Source organism: Hipposideros armiger, unplaced genomic scaffold (genome assembly GCF_001890085.2).
Source record: "Hipposideros armiger isolate ML-2016 unplaced genomic scaffold, ASM189008v1 scaffold_476, whole genome shotgun sequence".
Taxonomy (NCBI): Eukaryota; Metazoa; Chordata; class Mammalia; order Chiroptera; family Hipposideridae; genus Hipposideros; species Hipposideros armiger.
Window position 1 is genome coordinate 1,104,888 of NW_017731826.1, and position 7,853 is coordinate 1,112,740.

Below are 7,853 nucleotides of genomic sequence, written 5' to 3' on the forward strand. Positions count from 1 at the left end.
ACTCAGAAGACCGGGCGCCGCCCGTGTCTCCACTCGCCTCGCCGCCCAACTCCCGAACCCGCCGGGTCTGCCCACCTCTAAGTAGTCCGCGTGGGAGTCCCTTTGCTGCGCAGCGTGTCCCGCAGAGTTGTGTTTTCGCTGCCGTGGTTTGCGCTAGCTAATTCAGTGACTTCCTTACCGCGGCCATTTTCCTCCCCTCAAGAGTTATTATTAACTAAGTAATAAAAACAGTGCTTATTGGCATAAGAATAGACAAAACTATGGACTAGAATAGAGGGTCAAGAAATAGACCCACATAGTCAGTCAATTTTCCTTAAAGGTACCAAATCACCCAAATGGGGAAAGTAAATCTGACAAATGGTGTTCAAACACTGAATAATCATATAGAAAAAGATGAACTTTGACCCCTATTTCACTACATACCCCCAAATTAAGATGAGTCATATCCTTAAAAATAAAAACTAGGATCATAAAGCCTCTAGATTACATAGGAGGTTATTTTGGGATTTTGGAGCAGGCAAAGGTTTCTTAGGACACAAACCCATTAATCATTAAAAAAGATAAATTAGCCTTCATAAAAATGTTTCTATTAAAAAAACAGGTAAAGGAGTTGAATAGACATTTCTCCAAAGATGATTTACACATGGCCAATAACCACATTAAAGGATGCTCAACATCACTAATCATTAGGGAAATTAAAATCAAAACCACATTGAGATATCATCTCATAGCCAATTGGGTGGCTGTTATAAATATGTAATAAGTGTTGGTGAGGATGTGGAGAAATTGGAACCCTTGTGCACTGTTGGTGAGAATGTAAAATGGCACAGCCATTGTAGAAAACAGTATGGCAGTTCTTCAAAGAATTAAACATAGAATTACCATATGATCTAGCAATTCCACTTCTGGGTATATACCCAAAAGAATCAAAAGCATGGACTTGAACAGATATTTGTATATCGATGTTTATAGCAGCATTATTTACAATAGCCAAAAGGTGAAAGCAACCCAAATGTCCAGAAGACCATCAATGAATAAATGGATAAACAAAATGTGATATACCCATACAATGGAATAGCACTGAGACTTGAATACGTAGGAAGGGAATTCTGACACATGCTACAACATGGATGAACCTTGAAGACGTTATTCTAAGTGAAATAGCCAGTCACAAAAGGACAAATATTGCATGCTTCCTTTTACATGAGGTGCCTGGAGTAGTCAAATTCATGGAGACAGAAATTAGAATGGTGGTTGCCTGGGGCTGGGGGAGGGGGAGTGGGAGGTTAGTGTTTAATGGGGACAGAGTTTCAGTTTGGGATGATGAAAAAGTTCTGAAGGCAGATGGTGGTGATGGTTGCACAACAATGTGAATGTACTTAATGCCACTGAACTATACACTTGAAAATGGTTAAGATGGTAAATTTTGTTATGCATATTTTACCATAATAATAAAAAAGTAAAACTCTATTTTTAATAACAGTATATACAGATGGTCATCCCAGAAATTGTGAAGGCAAGCCACAGCTTTTGCCACAATTTCTGAGAGGCATCTGTAAGGGACACAGCAGAAGCTAGTATGTTTCTTTAATGGCACCCCGCTAGCTTGTTCTAGAGTTCCTCAGAAGTGCTGCAAATAAAGTCATCTAACACTTACTGGGCACCTGCTCTGTGTGGGCCCTCTTCCAGGTGCTTTCTGGATGCTGACTTGTGTACCCTCTCCACAGCTGTAGGAGGCAAGTAACGATTATTGCCCTCTTGTTTAGTCAGGTGAGTCACGGTAATGAGCTTGCCCACAGCCCCAAAGCCAGGTAAGTGGCATCACCAGCCCCTGCAGTCCAGCCCCAGATTCATAGCTCTGACCACTAGACTCCGTGTCCCCTAGGAGTCCCCTTTCAGCTCCCTCTGCCACTCCTCAGGTTCTAGGTTAAGTATTTGTTGGCCTATTCTCATGCCGGCAGCTCTTTCCTCAGTACACAGCATCCTATCCTGTTCAGAGGGAGCAAGGACTGTCAGGCCTGAGTCCCCAGCTCTTCTGTACCACTGCTGGCCAAGCAGGCCTCATGCCCGCCATCTGACACCGCTTTCGGAAGCAGATGGAGTTTTCTTTTTGCTCAAGGTCAGGTACTCTAACCTGCTTGTCTTGTTGAGGAACTTGTTCTTTCACATACCCTCTCTTGTTTCCAAATGGTCTTTCTTTTTTTTAAAGTAAAAATGTTTTTAGGATTATAAGAATAATACAACTTGTAATATAAGCATACAGAAAAAGAAAAAAATTGTTACTAATTCTATCAAACAGAGAAAATCACCATAAACATTTATAACTTTTGGATGCATTTTAAAGACACAATGTGGTCATATTAGTAAATAAAAATTGTCCCCTCAGTTAAATGGCTATTATTAATTATAACATAATCACTTCCACACTGTTGGACATTTAGTATGTTTTAAATTTTAAATTTAATGTTGTGTGGCTTTCTAAAGGTTTTTTTTTCTGATTATGACCATTTTACACTACTCTCGTTCTTATTGCCAGGCTTCAGCTGCTGCCCCTCCTTTAGGAGGTTCCTTAGAGGTACTCCTGCCCAGTTAGAGATTTTGGGTCTCCGCATAAGCTGGTCCCGGCACTTCTTGGGGCTCAGAAGCCACATCACGTGGACTTCCTCCCCAGCCATGGAAAACTCTTCTGTTGATGTGCCAGCGGAAGGCAGAAGAGACAGTCATGGCAACAGATCCATTGCCCCCACGGGAAGACACAAGTCACCTCCTTGAGCCGCCTCTTGGCTCAGGCTTGGTGCCCACCGTCGCTGGGCTGTTCTGCCCTCTGGGCAACTCGTGGTCTGCAGGCAGCTCGCTGGGCCCAAGTCAGCGTCTGGCACTCAGTGATTTCCCAGAATTATGAACGATGCTACTTAGAAGGCTGCTTAGCAAATGTTCACTATGAAGACAGACGATATAGCTGAGGAAGGGCAGTCGCCCGCCGGCTCTGAGCGCTCCCGGTGCTCATGCCCTGTTCTGGCTGCTGAAGGGCCGGTGGTGGACAGCTGCGCGTCTGTGCTGGACGCTTCCAGCAGGGGGCAGTGTGGGCACGCTTAGGAACTTCTCTCCTGTCTGCACCCTACTTACACTGCAAAATCGTTGAAAAGTTGGAGAAGCTTGATCTTAGTTTATGGTCCAAAGTTTATTGACTTTCACTCCAAATTGAATCATCCCAACCCGGAGGAATCCTTCTAACAAGCAGTAGCATAAATTACAATCTCCCCTTACTTTGGACATCTGTCCCACTGGTGTGACAACCCGATCTCAGGTGGGGTTGGGCCTGTGGGGAGGGGCAGGGGAGGTAGATTCGGCTTGGTGCAGCCTGTCGGTGGGGACTTTGGGTGCTGGGTAAACAGACTCACAGATTGTGGAAAATGCCTTTGCAGTGGTTCAAAGCTCCCAGTTAGACTTGGGTAAGAAAGAAATGTAACTCCCATTATCTTCCATAATTCTAGTCTAGTTTCTTTCTCTTTTATGCCTGATAGACATAAATCAACCACTTCCTGGTTAATTCTGTCGAGTTAGTGATTGCTCAGCCATTTTAGGTTTAAAATTCGCTGGCTCCTCCTCAACTTATCCTTGGTTTGATTCTAGCTAGAGAGTGCAAGGCTTGACACAGCAGCCCACCTGGTACCACCGGGGCAGCAGCCCTCCTAAGCCCTTGCTGTCTCCCAGACCGCTGCTGACCCCCACCTATTTCATGTCCTCTGGGACCACCCAAAGAAGCGCAGGGCAGGGCTCCGGGAATGGTGTCCCAGGTCCTTTGGCTCCCTGGGACAGAGATGTGCTGAGATAGTAGCAGAGTCTGCTCCGGGCCTCAGTGGAGACTCTAGGTGGGTTCCTTTAATGTAAGTGCCTGCATTCCAGTTTCAAGACTGAGTAGATCCACCTGGGTTATCTAACTTCCAAGTCGCACTTGGGTCCTGGGAACTTAGGGATATTTTCTCATGCTTTACAGGTGGGGGACAGATCGGGCTGCTATGGGTCCTCTGGTGCCTAGACACACCCATACCCACTGCTTCCCTGAGGCCAGACAAAACAGTGAGCCTCAAGAGGCTCACTCCTCTGTCTTCCAGGCTATGATCTGGTCTCAGTTCTATTGTAGATCAGACTCAAAGACTTCAAGGTGGAGTCCACTGTGTGTCCATCTTCCACACCCCCTTACACCCAGTCCAGGGAGGGAAGAGGCAAAAGCATGGCTGCTGGGCTGGGCCTAAGCCTTATGCTTCCTCTCCCAACAATTACTTCCTCTCCCCAGCTTGGAGAGTGCGCGTGCACAGGTGCACACACACACACACACACACACACACACACACACACACACACTGACACACAGAGACATACAAACTAGATGACATGTGTTCTTTATATATACAAAGAAGATACATCCTTAGCTCCTCTTTCACATACATGGGTGTGTTGCTGATGAGAATGGCAGTGAGGGTGGATAACAAACCTTGTATCTTTTTGTTTCATTGCCTTTCAAATCTTTGGTTTCACACCTGGATGGTACTTTTTGAAATGAAAAGCCAAGGATACATCTTTATTTTCTGATTCCACAGTGACTCCCTTTCCCTAAAGCACTGGGTGAGTCTGTCCACCTGTGTGGTGAGGGGAGAGGCCCTTGGGCCAGGAGGAACCTATCGGAGTGAAGGGAGCCGCTGACATCATGGTCCATATACACACTCCATCCTCTGCTCCACATGGGAGATTGTCAGGGCAAGGCCCCAAGGCCTGACCACACGTTTCCCTGGACAGGAATGGGCTTTTATTGTTAATCACCTGGCAAATGCTAGATCCTAGGGCAGGACCTGGGACTGGGAAGGTGTCGGGGTCTCTGAGCAGATCAAATAAATATACCCCAAATGTCTGAGTTCTGACCAATTGAGAAGTATCTCACAGGAGTGGCAGATGGAAGCCAAAGCATGACTTGCTAGTGCTGGTGGTGATTACGTCGGGCCAGGTGGAAGCTGTCTGGAGTGAGGTGAGCAGTTAGTCAGTTAAGCGCCAAGGACAGGATGGGGCCCATTTCTAAATTATCTCTGTTATATTTCCCTTGGCTTATTTGCAGGTCTTCAGGAAACTCACATGAAAAGTTAGTCTGAGCTCAGATTGTGGTGGGTAGGGAGAATTTTGTGCCCGTGACTTGGCAAGCAGCCCAGAACACAGTGCCCATTCCTTGAGGACACACTCACTTTTGCATGGAGGCCAAGGGCAGCTAAGTCCTGCAGACCTGACTGGTGGGGCTGCTGGCGGTGAAGGGTGGTGGAAGATGGGAGCTTCAGGAAAGGAAGGGAGGAGTAGAACCTGAGGGTCTCATTCTTGAGCCTCCCGAGATAGCTGTAGAAAGTGCTAGGCAAGTGAGCCAATGGGAGTGCCCACTTTCCTTATTTGGGTCAGTCAGAGTGGACTTGAACTTCAACCTATGTTTTGTGTGCTGGGGTGTTCTGTAGAGTGCCCTTCTGTGCTCTAAAAAGGCAGTCTATAACATGCCAGCCCCAGAGAACCACCGTGTTTCCAGATAGAAGCTTTGACATGGAAGCTGAGATGTGGATGAGGAGATGGAAACTGGTTTTTAAGTTTATAAAGAATAATTTATATCAAGGGCCTTGTCAGTTCGTGGAAGACACACAGTTGGGTAAGCCATAATACTCAGCCTCTTTCCATACAGCGCTCCCTTCCCGGGGTTCTGGAGAGTGATGAAGGGGCCCCCTGGCCCCCTTGCACTGCCCTCCCCTGTCCCCTCCTCCCAGATCTGCCTTGTGCTCACAAAGGACTCATTGTCCCTGCACAGGCATCCTTGGTGCAGAGCTGCCCCTGTGCAGCTGTCATAACACTGGGATCCACTGGCTCTTCCTCAGACAGTTTTGTTACCAGATCTGGGTCTGATGTTTGCACTTTATGCTGCCCCCAACTCCAGGCCTGAAACAGGGCTCTCTGCCTCCTAGGTCCCATGAGTTCCAGCTGATGTGCCCCCTGGGCTTCCTGAGTCTTTGCTGTGCCCACACCTGTTTTGCTGTGGAAACTCTTGGCCTGGATTCTCAACCTGCCTGAGAGTGCTGGAAATGTCAGGAGACCAGGGCAGGGTGACACAGATCACCGGTTTCTTTCTGCCCTGTTTCCCTAGAGTAAATAGCAAAGGTTTTGGTTTTAAATTAGGAAACATGAACCTTATGGTCTTTGCAAATAGCCCTTGGTCTTGGTCTCTGATCCTTTTTCCTGTTTCATTTTGAATCTGGGGGATTTGTTACTAGGCCCTGAAAGCCTGGAGCCATGTTATTGATTGTTTTCATGTTTCATGTTTTTCTATTACACTTTGCATAAGTATAACCAGCCCTTTTTCTTTCCCCTCCTGTTCTTACTGCAGCCGTTTGGTCACAGGATTGCACATTTTAATTATAATGCTGTGCAAGGGGTGTTCATTCCACTATCACATTAACATCCATGAGGTAGCAATGTCTAGTAGTGTTGTTCTCATCAAAGGGACAGAGAAATTGAGGCTGGAGAAAGCCAGGTGCTGGCCCAAGGTCACAAAGTCACTGGAAAAGCCTAACCTCACTCAGGTCCTCCTGGTTCTCAGCTCAGAGTCCTTTCAAAGTTAAGAGAACCGCAGTGAAGCTTAGAAGGGCTGTCATGTATGCTCAAGTCTGCGGGTGCTGGTGGCCTCTGCCCTTCTCTGTCTCTCCAGGGCCCAGCCAAAGCAAGTCTGTGGGCTCCCACTTACCTGAGAAAGTCTTTCTGTTTGCAGAACACCTTCAGTGTAGGGCACAGCACCAGTCTTATCTAATAGTGTAGGGCACAGACATGTCATAGCAAAGTGAACATACTCGTACTGGCAAGTGTGCTTGGACAAATTGAAGTGTAGCTTAAATAAAGCACTTAGTTTACATGTAGGAAATTTCATCTTTTTGTTTTTTCTGTGATTGGTTTATTTCATTTACCATCGTGTCCTCCAGGTTCACCCATATTTTTGCAAATGGCAGAATTTTCTTCCTTTTAAAGGCTGCATCAGGAAATTTCATCTTAAATGACCACTTTGAGCCAAAGCTGGCCCAAACCCTGGTTAAGAACAGTGATGAGATCTCTTCCTCCCCTCCTCCCTTCCTTTCCCCAAATTCTGGGAAGTTGTGGAAGAGGGATTTTTTTGTCACTTGCATGACATCTTCTGGGACTCCTGAGTTAGTCACTTTCCCGTTTACATGTTTATTTCCTAAACCCAGGGCTGCTACTTAAATTGAGCAAATGATCATTGACAAATTGCAAGGAAACACTATTCAAACGCATAGTTAGGGTAGATCTATTTATTACTGTAACAGTTTTCCAGTAGGTGGCAGGAAAGTGTCGTGAAGAGCAGGGGCCTTATTTTGTGTGCTTCTCTATGAGTTAGTAGCAGTTGCACCCCTGGCACATCTGATGTACAGCATTCTCCACTGAGCTGGGAGAAAGCCAACCATGGTGAGCATGACCTTGAAGTTCTAGTGAGCATGACCTTGAAGCTTCATGCTCAGCCTGGCTGTATCTCAGGGAGCAGGGTGCAAGAACCGCCCTTCCAGTGCAGTGAGCAGGAGCGCTGGATGGCGAGGCCTAGCCCTCGGGGCTGCTCTGGTAACCACAGTGGCCCTTTGAAGACACATGTTTATTCCAGGGGTCCTCTAACTATGGCTGATAGGCCAAATCCAGCCACTGCCTGTTGTCATTTGCCTGGCAAAGTGAGACTGTTTTTCATGTTTTGAAATGATTAAAAAAAATAAAAAGAAAATAATATTTTGTCCTTTAAAAATTATATAAAATTCAAATTTTAGTGTTCACAAGTA

At 46.2% G+C, this 7,853-nt stretch overlaps 1 pseudogene; it reads right to left on the minus strand.

The window, feature by feature from the left end:
- The window catches only part of LOC109395531 (coiled-coil domain-containing protein 90B, mitochondrial pseudogene), a 12,902-nt pseudogene extending 10,251 nt beyond the window's left edge, over positions 1-2,651 (minus strand).
- Between the last annotated feature and the right edge of the window lie 5,202 nt (positions 2,652-7,853).